The following is a 15,683-nucleotide window of genomic DNA, read 5'->3' on the forward strand; positions in this document are numbered from 1 at the left end:
AAGCAGTGGTATCAACGCAGAGTACTAAACTGTTGATAATTCTTCTGGTGGGATCCTTCTTTACTCTAATGTAAGTATTTGTATCACCAAGGAGGACCTTCATCTTGTCCAAATAAGATGTCTTTTCTAAAGCGACTGTTATATTGCCCTTATCGGCTCGCGTAAAAATGATATTAGGATTATCGCGTATAAACGTTCTCGCTGCTAGGGAGCTCCCGAAAGCTCCTTATCAAACAAAGATTCTTCAGGGTTGCAACTGGCCAACTTGTTAACAATTGCCGACGACCTCTGGCGAACCAAAGGCCGAACGCCAACTTCCACTCTGTCGATATTATATTCTATACTTTTGATAAATTCCATAAGAACTCGATCTTTATTCTTACTTGGCAAACAAAAGTTGTCGTCCAGTTGCAAAACTCCCTGTATTTCTAATGGAATATCTGTTGAGGAAAGGTTTTTAAACCACTTCTCCCTGATGTGCAAAGGGGAGACTGTGTGGTTGTCAAAGGATAAGGGGTTCAAGTTAATAGTAAAGGAACTATACTACTAACTACAAAGAAGGATCCCACCAGAAGAATTATCAACAGTTTGCATGAATTGCTTACAAGGTGGAAAAACTTAGATTATATATCCGATACGACATACAGGTCGTTGAATTGTTCGGAGGGAGTACTGCCGAGAGCCTATGGGCTCCCTAAGATTCACAAGTCGGGCTGCCCCCTGCGAATCATCGTCTCCTCACTGAACACGCCGCTGCACCGTCTTGCGACGTTTCTCCACAAAATCATATACAAGTCGGTCGCGGCGGCGGACAGTCATGTGGAGAATAGCTTTCGACTGGTCAACAAACTCGATGGAACTTATGTTGGTGACAATTGTGAACTTATTTCACTGGATGTGGTCTCTCTATTCACTAACGTCCCATTGGATTTGGCAGTCGACGGCATAGCCGCGAGGTGGAATTTCATAGAAAATAATTGTACGATACCGCGCGTGGAATTTTTGGGGGCAGTCCGGCTTGTTCTTCACTCAACTTTTTTCACCTTTGATGGCATAATCTATCAACAAACCTTCGGAGCGCCCATGGGTTCTCCGCTGTCTCCCATAGTAGCCGATTTAACCATGCGCGATTTGGAGAGCAGGGTGATAGGAGACCTTCCTTTTGAACTCCCGATCTACGTACGCTATGTTGATGATATCGCGTTGGCCGTCCCACCCGGGACGAGCCAGGAGATACTAAGACAGTTTAACGCGTGTCATAATAGATTACAGTTTACTTTGGAAAAGGGGGGCAATAGACTCGATTTTTTGGATGTTACATTCATTCTAAACCGGGGACACGTTGAATTCAATTGGTATCATAAACCAACATTTTCGGGAAGATATCTGAATTATTACTCCTGTCACCCTCTCTGCCACAAGAGAGGCACAATATTTGGCCTAATAGATAGGGCTTTCTGGTTATCACATCCAAGATATCACCAAAAGAATCTCGAATTGGTCATTGGGGTGTTACGTGATAATGGGTATCCATTACAACTGATTTTTGAAACATTTCACGAAAGGCTTAGGACTTTGTTTGCGAGAAATAAAAATAATAATTCAGGTGACGCTAACAGAACACCTGATACTAATTCGGCTCGCGTTGCATATTTTAATGTCCCATACATACCCAAATGGTCCGAGCGGTTTAGCCATGTGGTCCGTGATCTAGATGTAAAAATGTCCTACACAGGTTTGAATAAGTTACGCTCGTTTATCCGCGTGCATAAAGACACACTGCAGAAAGACTGGCATAATAACGTTGTATACAAAATTTCATGTCAAAATTGTAATGCCTCTTATGTCGGTCAGACCAGCAGGCAGTTGAGAACACGCATTAGGGAGCACAGAAATCACATAAAAAGAAACACCGCGCAAAAATCCGTGATCACGGATCACAGGCTGAATAACCACGAATTTGATTGGGATAACGTTGAGATCTTGGATGAGGAACCGTTTCTAAGGAAGAGACTTGTTTCAGAGATGCTGTTTATCAGGCGCTAGATAAATGGCCTAAACCGACAAGAAGACACAGAGTGTCTAAGTCAAGCATATATATCTGTTGTGACAAATATGCCTCAAATTTCTTGAAAGACGGTCTTCGTTTAGTTGTTATCGAATTCCTTTAGAGAGCCATAAATCATTTGTAACATTAATCTCCATACATATCGTATGTTTGAGAGAGGGAGATAGAGAAAGGGGAAGAAGCGAGAGGAAGGGGGGACAGGGATAGAGGGACGGTGACGGAGGGGGGTGGGGAAGAGGGGGGAGAGGGAAAGAGTGGTGATGGAGAGGGAGGGGGAGAGAGAGAGAGAAGGAGAAATAAATTCCACACATTGTTTGACATTGACTTCGATAACAGGCTATGAGCCGTGGTAGGGCGCCTTATAAATAGCATCAAAACGAATATCTTCTTCACTCGTGCGTCGGGCGCGTCCGCGTACGGTCGTGTGAACGTGCGATGGATGAGTGTGTGAGTAAGAGTGAGCCCCCTTTCGTAAATTCCTCACTATACCCGTCATTAGAGTCCACTTTGAGTACCTGACATATTATGTCACTTTGTCTATCTAATGGGATATCGATAGGGGGGGCTCACGGCTTTTGCGCTACGTGCGGTAGTATGTAGATTCCCCATTATTATTTATTGTATTAAATTTACTGAAGAAGATCCAAAGAAAGGACCGAAACGTTTAGATTCAATAAATTTGTTATTCCAACAAGTTTGTTTTTAATATTTGCGTACCTACACCCTACGCGTGGCTCCATATAGCCTCCTTTTGAATTTGTAATATATGTAATTATTGTGCAAGCAAATTTCGTAAGGGCTTCATACCTGCATACTGCGTCTTAAATAATCTCTTTACAAATCAAGTGCCTGAAGTAATATCATCTCTTAATACATTCGAAAAAATTCTTATACAGAGAGCTAAAGCGTTTCAAACTGTCCTCAAAATGGGAACTGTTATGAATAAAAAGTTGCCTCAAAGACAAATGGTACCAAAAGTTAAAGGTAGAACATTTCATTTACCACTTCCGTTACATGAGACATTGAATAAATTATGTTCTAATACTGATCCAATAAATATTAATCATGAATTATATATATTAGTTAGAGGTATCCCGACAAAATCAAAGATTATTTGGGAAGAGGTAGTTGATGTTAAAAAAGTATTTGACGCTTTAACGTGGTTAAAGCGCAACAATACTTTATACTCTCATATTATATTGCCAAATAATCACAATGATTTACGTTTACCAAAATTAAAAAATTCTGAATTCCAAATGGAAGAGACAGAAGATAATGCAGAAGTAGCTGATGATGAGACTGAATTATTAAATAATCCGATAGAAGAGATAAAAAATGATACATTAGAAGGCCAACGGAAAGCAATGTTAACTCAAGTTACTAATGCTGAAGACGATGGCTATTATGAACAATATACTATCTATCCCTTATATGAAAAGAAAGCAAATAAAACTGCGACAGCTTTATATCAAATGTTAAAAATTCAGGACTTGCCTTTGAATAATCGTGAGCAACATTTAGATTTAATGTGTTTTCCAGATTTATATTCTTCTGGTATTAATGGACAACGTGAGATTAGACAGGTTAAACTTCATGATCATGAATTTATTAAATGTCGTTTAACATCTAAACATCCACAGTATAGATTAAATCAACAATACTTATTTTATTTATTGAACGATGCAAATATGCGTCAATTAAGTCGTGGAATTTTTCATAAAATGAATGTAACTAATCCGCGACTTCGTTATACAGCTGCAGAATATTTAGACGTAATATCGAAAGAATTGTTGGAATCTAATTTGAGTACAATATTTGCCACACTTCGAAATACGGAGCAATATTGGCGTAGACCGAGAAGTGATTTAAATTGTATGACACAGCATTATGAACCTGCGACATGGTTTTTAACACTAAGTCCAAGTGAGTGGTTATGGGAAGATTTAGGTGAATATATTCGTGAAGTAAATGGATGGCATGACGCTTCCTTAAGCGTTAGCGTACTCATTGCTAGAGATCCTGTATCAACATCCAGGTTTCTCGATAATAAGTTTCGGGCAATGCTTGACTTCATCAAGTCCAAAGATCATCCAATTGGAAAAGTAACGCACTATTTCTGGCGACGAGAATATCAAGGTAGAGGTATACAACATTTTCACTTATTAATTTGGATTAAAAATCCACCAATTTTCGGTGAATCTACTATTGAGGAAGTTTCCAAATTTATTTCACAACAATATAAGCTGCACAATACCGGATCAAAATATTTCGCCATTGTTGTACAGACGTGTTGATATGCATCAGCGACATACACATAATGATTATTGTCTTCGTTCTAAAAAAGTAGGACGTAAAGTTATTCGTCGATGTCGTTTTGGATTTCCTCGTCCCGTTACTGAAACTTTGAATATGAGAGATGTGGCAACTTCGATAGCCGGTAGAAAACAATTGAAACATAAAAGTAGACTTTATGATCTTCCTCGAACGGATAATGAAGTTAATATAAATGACTATAATCCTGTTCTTCTTACTGCATGGGAAGGTAATATGGATATACAATTTATTGGTGAAAAATCATCGCTGCTTACCTGGTATGTTACTAAATATATGAATAAAGCGGGAAAAAGTGAATTGTCTGAGACTATTCTTCATTGTAAGGATAACAAAAACAAATCATTAGCGAGTCATCTTTGGAATATTGCTTTGCGATTTACTAATAATAGAGAATGTGGAGCTCTCGAAGCTGCTGATACATTGTTAGGTATTCCTTTGCATGGAACTGATCGAAATACAACCATCAGATGGTTAGATGTTAATCAAATACGATATAGAAAATTAAAAAGTCGCAGAGAAATTGAAGCTCTTGATGCTGAATCTACAGATATATTTTATCAATCTTTGATAGATGATCATTATCCACATAGACCAAACGAATTAGAAAATACGTCTCTTTATAAATTTGCACAGTGGTACGAAATCTCGAAGATCAAACCGAAAAATAAGTATATTGAATATTATAAAATAGGTCATGGTTGTTATCTTAAACGGCGACAGCGGGGATACCTTATTAATCATTACAGATATAATGTTAATACACAGCCGGAAAATTATTTCTTTGCGTTATTGCTTATGTTTAAACCATGGCGAAAATTAGAGGATCTTAAAAATGAATGCGATACTTATGCCGAATCGTTTCACAAAGTAAAACTGCATCTTGTAGAAGCATTGCAATATCATGAAAGATTAGAAGAATTGCAAAAAGCATTTGCAACTGCAAAACAGTTAGTTCAGCAATGCTTAGATGACGATTTACCAAAAAGAGCAGTCTCAGGATGATCCTGAAAATGCGATAGGTATTCAAAATATAGAGGCTGGTGAAGCAATGCAAGATTTTAAAGATCTTGGTGATAGAGCGATTCGAGAAATTGATGTATCTGAAATGATAGTAAAATTAAATACGGATCAAAAACGAGTATTTGATAAAGTTATCAATGTTGTAGAGTCCGATAAATCAATATTACGATTATATGTTAGCGGAGAAGGTGGTACTGGAAAAAGTTTCTTAATCAAGACTATTAAATGCTGGATAAAACAAAATCTCAACAAAGATACTGCTGTAGCAGCACCTACTGGTATAGCAGCATTTAATATAGATGGTTTGACAGTTCATAGATTGCTTCAATTACCCGTTGAACATGGTCAAACTCCTAAGTATAAACAATTATCTGATCATGTATTGAAAGTTTTACGAGCAGATCTTAAAGATGTTATTCTTTTTGTAATTGATGAAGTGTCAATGATATCTAATTTGACTTTAATATATATACACCTTCGATTGTCTGAGATTTTTGACACTAGTGATTGCGATGATGGTTGGTTTGGTGGAAAGCATATTCTTTTATTCGGAGACTTGCTTCAATTACCTCCTGTACGCGAAGATTCTATCTTTATACATTTATCAGATAAAAAAATTGCTAAATGTCTTGGTTCTTTAAATGCTGTTAATTTATGGATTACATTATTTGAGTATGATAAATTGACAATCAATATGCGCCAGCAAGGAGATGATTCTTACCGTGAGTTATTGTCGCGAATTCGTATAGGTTTAGTGACAAAATCTGATTGTAAAATTCTAGAGAGTAGAAAAATATCTTTCAAAGCTGATTCTTTCGAATCTAGATTAAATGAATTATGTGATTTTATTAACAGTTTACCATCGGACATTGTTTGTTTATTGCCAACTTGTAATATGTGTAATGTCCTTAATGATGCAATGTTAAGTCGTATTGTTTGCAAAGAAATATTATTAATTGCTCAAGATACGATTGAATGTATATCATATGTAAAAAAGAAAGTATTAAAAGTATTGTCAAATAACGATGATGATAATTCTCGAACAGCTGGGCTTTCAAAACAAATTACAATTAAAATTGGAGCAAAAGTTATGATTCGGCGTAACATCGATGCTAGTTTGAGTCTTGTAAACGGTACAATTGCTAAAGTAATTTCAATTGTACGAGAAACGTCTACTGATGACATAGAAAAGATTAAACTTCTTTTACCATCAGGTTTAGAATATGAAATTGAAAGAGTAAAGGTTAAATTTCAGGTATTGGATAGAGCGTATGTTATACGAAAACAATTTCCATTATCTTTAAGTTATGGCATCACTATTCATAAAAGCCAAGGATTAAGTTTGCAAAGTGTTGTTACGGATATTGGTAACTCTGTATTTAGTTGTGGTCAAGTTTATGTTGCCTTGTCGCGAGTAACATCTCTAGAAGAATTACATTTAATTAACTTTGATCCTTCAGCAATAGTTGCTAACGATGAAGCTATTATTGAATATAATCGTTTAAAACGGATACACAATCCAAAAGCAGCAATGATTGCTGTGTCAAAAGAACGCTGTCATAAAGTGAAAGATGTTCTATGGGCGTTACCAAAAGTAGTTGCTTCTATTCAAAAATCAAGTTCAGATCAAAAAATTCAAGGTATTGCTTCAAATCAAAGAATTCAAAGCACTGCTTGGATTATACATGGTTTTCAGAATACAGACAAAGTTTCATGTTATGCAAATACAGTATTGCAATGTTTACTACATTTAAATGTTATTAGGCAACAGCTGATTAATTGCGACAAAACAGATGTTTTACATTTATTAATGCATCGATATGAAAATGGAATGCGTAATCTAAATACATATGCAATACGGCAATGTTGAGGAGAATATTTTTCGAGCATCGTAAAACGAAATGCGTATGATTTTCTTACGGCACTTTGCGAAAAATATGATTGCATAAGAAATTTGATACATCAGGTAACTTCTACCAAGCGATGCAAAACATGTGGCAATACAAAAACTATTGTTGAAAATAATATTGCTATTTCAATTTCCCTTGATAATTTAAAGGAAAAAAGTTATAATCTTAATGATTTATTAAATGCTACGTTTTCACATTGGTTTCACTTACACAACGAATCATGTGAATATTGTACTGGAACTGATAAAATATTTAAAAATGAAGTAACATTAACAAGAGAAATAATTGTTATTCCTTTAATACAATTTTTATCACAAGATGGTAAATTAATAAAAGCAGAACACAAATTTAACTTATGTGCTGTTCCAACAACTAAAGTATTAATAGCGGGTCAATTGTACAAGACGATGAATGTTATACTTTATGATGGTTCGTGCACCGATGAAGGTCATTATATAAGCATATGTAGAGAAGGACTATCTAATATTTGGATCGAAATTGATGATGCGCAAGTTAAAAAGAGGCAGTTGCCTAGAGGTCCTAAAGATGTTTATATGATATTTTTACAAAAAATAGCTAATAAATAATGCAAATTCGATACAAAATAAAGTAGTTGAAAAATTCTCACTAAATAGATTTTTATAATATCAAATTTATGATTAATATTTAATCATTTAATATTGTATTTCCATCAGTCCTATATAAAAGAATGTATCGTAATGTATTACCCTGTTACCATAATTATTAGCAATTTCATGACAACGCTTTATATTCAGCATTATTCGTGGTGCAAAAAAATATTTTTTACATAAATCGTCAATAATTTGCCTTTACTACTAAAAATGAAATTATTTAACACACTTTTCGCTTTATTTATATATTTAATAATGAACTAGATAAGCAGCAACGATTATTCATCAATGGACTTAGAGGTATAGATTGTGAATAATAAATATAATTTTTATGACATATTAATCTATAAAAATTATATGAAAATATTGCAACAACTGATAAATAAAAACCTATTATATTAAAATATTTTAATTAAAAAGTAAGCAGAGAACCGTCGTATTTTGAAATATGACGAGGGTGGTGGTTGGTTTTTTACTTATTTATTTAAAGATGTTTATCATATACAAAAATAAATGATATAATCCTTAAAAACTTACCTTTAAAAAAGAAGGTACAAAAAGGCGCCTAGTATGGGCACGCTAGTAACAAAAAATCACCCATTTCAAACCCATGTAGAATCGTATGAAAAATTACCCATTGCAAACCCATGCAGAATCATATTATCATATGCAAAAATAAATGATATAATCCCTATAAAAACTTACCTTTAAAAAAAAGGTCAAAAAAGGCGCCAAGTATGGGCACGCCAGTAACAAAAAATTACCCATTGCAAACCCATGTAGAATCGTATGAAAAATTAACCTTTGCAAACCCATGTAGAATCCTATGAAAAATTACCCATTGCAAATCCATGTAGAATACTATGAAAAATTATCCATTGCAAACTCATGTAGAATCGTATGAAAAATTACCCATTGCAAATCCATGTAAAATCGTATGAAAAATTACCTATTGCAAACCCATGTAGAATGGTATGAAAAATTATCCATTGCAAACCCATGTAGAATCGTACCTATGTAGAATCGTACTACAAAAGTAATATAAAAAAAATTGCGCCAAGTGAAAATAGAAACGTGTACCAGTGGAAAATTAAAGTTGTAAACCTACCTATATAGAGTCGTGTAATGAACCAGTAAAAAATTTAAGTTACAAACCCATGTAGAATAGTATAATTATAGAGACCTCTCTTCACGCTGGAAGTTGCAATCCCATGTAGAATCGTATAATTATATAGATCTCTCTTCACACTGAAAGTTGCAAACCCATGTAGAATCGTATAATTATAGACCTCTCTTCACGCTGAAAGTTGCAAACCCATGTTGAATCGTAATAATAAAAGAATAAGACAAAACATAAAAAATAGAATTAAAAATTAATACAAACATTAAAAATTAAAATTTTATGCAAAAATTATTAAAATTAATACAAATAAAACAAATAAAAAAATTTTTAATTAAAAAGACTAGGCGCTGCTAAATTAAACAATATGCTAAAGTAAGCTTAATTTTGAAATTTAGCAGCGCAAAGTTTTTTTATTTAAAATTTTTTTATTTTTTTTTATTTGTATTAATTTTAATAATTTTTGCATAAAATTTTAATTTTTAATGTTTGTATTAATTTTTAATTCTATTTTTTATGTGTTTTGTCTTATTCTTTTATTATTACGATTCTACATGGGTTTGCAACTTTCAGCGTGAAGAGAGGTCTATAATTATACGATTCTATATGGGTTTGCAACTTTCAGTGTGAAGAGAGATCTATATAATTATACGATTCTACATGGGGTTGCAACTTCCAGCGTGAAGAGAGGTCTCTATAATTATACTATTCTACATGGGTTTGTAACTTAAATTTTTTACTGGTTCATTACACGACTCTATATAGGTAGGTTTACAACTTTAATTTTCCACTGGTACACGTTTCTACTTTCACTTGGCGCAATTTTTTTTGATATCATTACTTTTGTAGTACGATTCTGCATAGGTACGATTCTACATGGGTTTGCAATGGATAATTTTTCATACCATTCTACATGGGTTTGCAATAGGTAATTTTTCATACGATTTTACATGGGTTTGCAATGGGTAATTTTTCATACGATTCTACATGAGTTTGCAATGGATAATTTTTCATAGTATTCTACATGGGTTTGCAATGGGCAATTTTTCATAGGATTCTACATGGGTTTGCAATGGTTAATTTTTCATACGATTCTACATGGGTTTGCAATGGGTAATTTTTCATACCATTCTACATGGGTTTGCAATAGGTAATTTTTCATACGATTTTACATGGGTTTGCAATGGGTAATTTTTCATACGATTCTACATGAGTTTGCAATGGATAATTTTTCATAGTATTCTACATGGGTTTGCAATGGGTAATTTTTCATAGGATTCTACATGGGTTTGCAATGGTTAATTTTTCATACGACTCTACATGGGTTTGCAATGGGTAATTTTTTGTTACTGGCGTGCCCATACTTGGCGCCTTTTTTGACCTTTTTTTTAAAGGTAAGTTTTTATAGGGATTATATCATTTATTTTTGCATAAGATAATATGATTCTGCATGGGTTTGCAATGGATAATTTTTCATACGATTCTACATGGGTTTGAAATGGGTGATTTTTTGTTACTAGCGTGCCCATACTAGGCGCCTTTTTGTACCTTCTTTCTTAAAGGTAAGTTTTTAAGGATTTACATGTTACATAGCAGTTATATTTTGTGTTTGCTGGGATGCGTTGTCAAACGTACTTTTTTATTCTCTTTCCTTCTCTTTCTTATTCTCCTTTCTTTCTATCTTCTTTTCTCTTTTTCTACCTTTCTCTCTCTCTCTCTTTCTCTCCTTCTCCTTCTTTTTTGTCTTCTCTCTTGATGGCTCGACAACTGACAAATTAAGAGATATTATTAACATATTATATATAAAAATTATTAGTATATGTTAGAAATATATTATAATATATAGTGTATATATATATATATATATATATACTATATACTATATATACTATATATTATAATATATAGTGTATATATATATACTATATACTATATATACTATATATTATAATATATAGTAGTACACATATAATTACACAACAGACACACACACACACACACGCACACACACGCACGCACGCACGCACGCACGCACACACGCATATATACACGTATATATACAAAATTATTTGTCACTTTAGGTTTCGTTCCAAAACGTCCTCTGCGAGGAAAATTTTACTTAAAAACTATAGTACACGTTACGTACATTATAGATTACATTACGTACATTATTCATTATTATTAATTAAATTTTCCTCGAAAAGGACGTTTTGGAACGTAACCTTAATTACTTTTATTAGTTCGTCTATTCTTCCTCTTTTCTTTTTCTATTTCTCTCTCTTTCTTTTCTTCTTCTTCCTCTTCTTTCTGTCTTAAAACTCTCGGTGCGATTGCTCGACAACTGGCTAATTAAAATAATATACATATATAATTATATAAATATATAAATATATAAATATGATTGGTTAACAAAATATTATTAATAGTTTAAAGGTTTAGTCAAGTTAATAATTTTTTAATGCAAACACACACACACACACTCTCAAAATATCCTACTTTAATTAATGAATTATAAAACATAAGTAGTAGGACTATGAGAGTTCTAACCCAGTTCCTCTGAGGGGGTTGCGGGGCGCGGGGGGTTCTCCGTGGCGAGGGGTATGACGTCACGCGGGGCGGGGGTATCTCCGAGGCGCGGGTGCTGACGTCACGCGGGGTGGAGGGGATGTTTCGGCAAAGGAGGGGGAGTTTTCTGAGTGCAATATTTGTAGATGGTATCTTTACGACTTTTTTATGAGGGTTCTTAGACATTTTCCCAAAAAGGTATAGAACAAGCGCCGATGATTGACAATTTTGTACCCTCGTTAATATAATTTTATTACGGAAGCGCCGATGTCCGGCTGCTCGAACTTGTCAACGGAGCGTTCTAGAATCCATAAAACTATGTTTTTTTTTTTCATTTTATAGACAAAATGTCCATTAAATGTCCATAAAATCATTAGGATATTATGGAAAGAAATGAAGATTTTAGGGCCGACGCTGCGACGAACATGTCAAACGTTATTTATAGGGGTGCAAATGTAAAAGCGTTGACGTTCAGCAGCTTTGTACCCTCGTAGAAAATCGGTCGTAAAGCGAGAGCGAAACATTTTCCTTAATATTTTTTAAGGAAGAATTGCGATAATTTTGAGAGGGATGGGGGTTGAAACTTATGGAGAGAGTCTGTCTCCGCGACGTTTGTCATAAAGTCTTCAACGTTTGTGCAGTTAAGTACAGTGAAGTTAAAGTGTGTATAAGACATGGATAGAGACATTATTATCGATAGTGATAGTGACGAGGAAGTAATGATAGTCGAAGAAATTAATAATATAATTATAAATGTGATAAATGAATCTGATGATGAAGAAGTGATAGAGCCTCTTGAAGACTCTGATTATAATAATGATGATTGTGAAGACTTTGCCGAAACAACTATATAATTTGTGGCAACGGTTGAGATGCTTACTATAAATGCATCGTTGAAAATGTGCGTTTTAAATTTGTATATGTACCTTGGGATAATATTAAACTGTGCACTAGCTGCTTTATAAGAAATGTGGAACTATTTCCAAACATTTGTGTTGTACGACAACATTATACGAGAATGTTTAACATAATAGAACAAGAATCGTGCAGCGATTGTCGTGCCCCGCTATGTATGATATTTAGCCAGAACATGTGTCCGGTGTGTACGCGTTGTAAGTATCAGTTTCTTATTTTTTAAATATATTCTAAAATAAATTAAAAATATAAATTAATAAAAAGTTTTTTTTTTGTCTGTCACAGAAGGAGCATCCACGGCGAAGCCCCCACCATCGCCACCGCAGTCACCGCCACCGCAGTCACCGCCACATCATCCGCATTCGGCCGCCCCACCATTATCCAACCACTTAAATTTCATATTTTAAATTTTATACTTTTTTTTTATTTTTGAATATATATATTTTTCTTTTCATATTTTATAATTTAAATTTTAAATTCACACACACACAATTATAAATATTACACATACCTATTTTATGAATAAAAAAAAATTATTTTAAATATAAAAACACATATTTTACTTTAGTATAATTCCTCTCTTTCCTCCCATTTATATTAAGAATATTATTATAAAAGAATTATTATTATTATTAATATTGGGAAAAAAAAACATTTTAAAAAAATTCTCTCTCTTGCGAACACCTCGCGCTCTCCTTCGCTGCATCATCTCTCGCGTGCGCCTCTCGCTATCTCTGTCTCTCGCGTTCGCCTCTCTCTCTCTCTCCTCGCTGCGCCTCGCGTCATCTCTCTCTCTCTCTCTCTCTCTCTCTCTCTCTCTCTCTCTCTCTCTCTCTCTCTCTCTCTCTCTCTCTCGCTGCGCCTCGCGTCATCTCTCTCTCTCTCCTCGCGCTACCTCTCTCATGGTCCCTAGCCTCTCGGTCCCTAGCCTCTCGGTCCCTAGCCTCTTGGTCCCTAGCCTCTCGGTCCCTAGCCTCTCGTTCCCTAGCCTCTCAGTCCCTAGCCTCTCAGTCCCTAGCCTCTCAGTCTCTAGCCTGGCGTTTCCCCTTCCCCGCATGACGTCATCCCCCGCAAGGACCATGCAACGAGCTACGTATGAGAGCTGGGGAACTGTTTACGGGTGGGAAAGAGTGCGGATTGGAAATGCATGCAAAGAAATTGCATCATAATTTAGACTTAAAAACTCTTTATTCTTCTTTTAAATATTTCTTTTCTTACATATTATGGACTAAAAACTAAAGCTGCCAGCTCGCAATCGATGATCTGATGCTTGTTGAAGGCGTCGCTAGCACGTATTACATTTGATACTTCTTTAGGATTCATTACATGGACGCGATATTTGAAAATTGCGTAAACTTGATATCGACTGTATCGGTAATTTTAACCAATCGGTCAAAAGTTACATCAATGCATGGATCGAGATCGAACATATGGTGTAACGTCGATTCGATCATCATCATGCATTTGAAGATTCAAGACTTATTAACTTGGCGTCGTTAATCGTACGAACTCGCACTGTTAACGGTCCAACGCTTATAAAACTGTAGGCATCTTTAGAATCGTTTCGAAGCAGATTCTGAATATTGTGACGTTGCTCGTAGAGTCCATTCCACGCTTCGAGAGATAGTATCAGTTCCTTTCCTCGATGATCTCCTATGGCGATTTCCACGTAACTCGGTGGATCCACTTTGATACCAATTTCGAGGAATTTAAATTCCGTAGCTGTCAATGCGTATCGTCTGCCTAGTATACGAACCGCACGACGCTCCAACGAAATGCTGTAAAAAATGAAATTAGTTTCAAAATAATACAATTTGTAAAAAATATAAAGATAGAAAGAAGTTAAACAAAACTTACTCGTCACATTTATTCTCAAACGATGGAGTGTCATCACGACTCGGTACGTAATTATTCACACGTCTGCCGGAGCCACTGCTTCTTTCAGACTAGTACATATTTCCCAGATTTTAAAAGTGAACCACCAGCACGAACGGTTAACGCAACATTGATCATATAAAATTAAGAATATACATGACGCTTATTTTTAAAAGTAGTGGGGTAAATGTGGTGGGGGATTCTAGAATACTATTGGCGCTATGAAATTTAGGAGAAGGGGAAACGGCGCTCGGATAAAAAGAATTCTTAGAAACGATTCGTGAGGAAAGGATTGGGGAAGGGGAATAAGAGATAAAACACATTAATGTTTAAATATTTTATTTTTCCAAATCATGCAATTCTTTCTGGCGTTGCGACCACCAGTTAAATATTTTGAATACATTTTGTAATGCATAATTCTTAACATGTTTTCCACATCGCATAGTGTTTTTAACATCTAGATTATTTAGAGACTCGATATCGTCGTCCAATCACAATCCAAGGTCTCAATAATGAAACCGTTTCCCGCATCATCCAATATATCGGCTAACCATTCTCGCTTTTCAAGTCCTTTTACATATACGAGAATGGATTCTTCTTCTTCTTCATGTGGTCCACCAACGATAGCTGTTGTAATCAAACGCTGAGCCATGCTATATGGAACGTTTGCATCTTTCCACTATAATCCATGATGATTTTGAGTCAACCATGAGGCTTGGTGTCTCTCAGATGAGCACACCCCATGGTACAGGACATGCGAAAAAATAATGTGATAAAATAAATCCTCTTCTCAGGATTGCCGCTTCCTTTACAATGAATTATTTATTGAGGATAAACTCCTGTAGATCCACAAACGTTGGTACGGACATGACGAGATCTCTCTCTTCGATGTATCAGTTAAAAAAGAAGAATGACAACCATCTCATAACACTTTGATTTATATTCTGCTATGCTTCCCCCTCTCTCTAAATTGTTGGTGCGTTTAGGTGATTTTGCGCACAACGTTGGTCAACGGGTTGTACTGGATCACGATAATGTATGATGAAACAGTACGCAGTGGTATTCATCGGCACATTCTCCTTACACTCGAATTCCAATCTCACATCCACGGTTGCGCTCTTGACCGATTCGTTTTGTCGAGAACAATCGATGATCACGAACGGACCGTTACGTAGAAACATTGAGACGGTGAGACTCGGCTCGAGATACTCGTATCCATAATTGTTCTTGCAGAAACGCGCATA

The 15,683-nt window shown here is 35.2% G+C and overlaps 1 pseudogene; it reads left to right on the top strand.

Annotated features, from left to right (window-relative positions):
- Positions 1-117: 117 nt before the first annotated feature.
- On the top strand, positions 118-7,919 carry LOC145938773 (uncharacterized; annotated as a pseudogene).
- The last annotated feature ends 7,764 nt before the right edge of the window (positions 7,920-15,683 follow it).

The sequence above is a fragment of the Prenolepis imparis genome, unplaced genomic scaffold (assembly GCF_030444845.1).
Source record: "Prenolepis imparis isolate NDT839.2.m4 unplaced genomic scaffold, iyPreImpa1.0 SCAF_1, whole genome shotgun sequence".
Taxonomy (NCBI): Eukaryota; Metazoa; Arthropoda; class Insecta; order Hymenoptera; family Formicidae; genus Prenolepis; species Prenolepis imparis.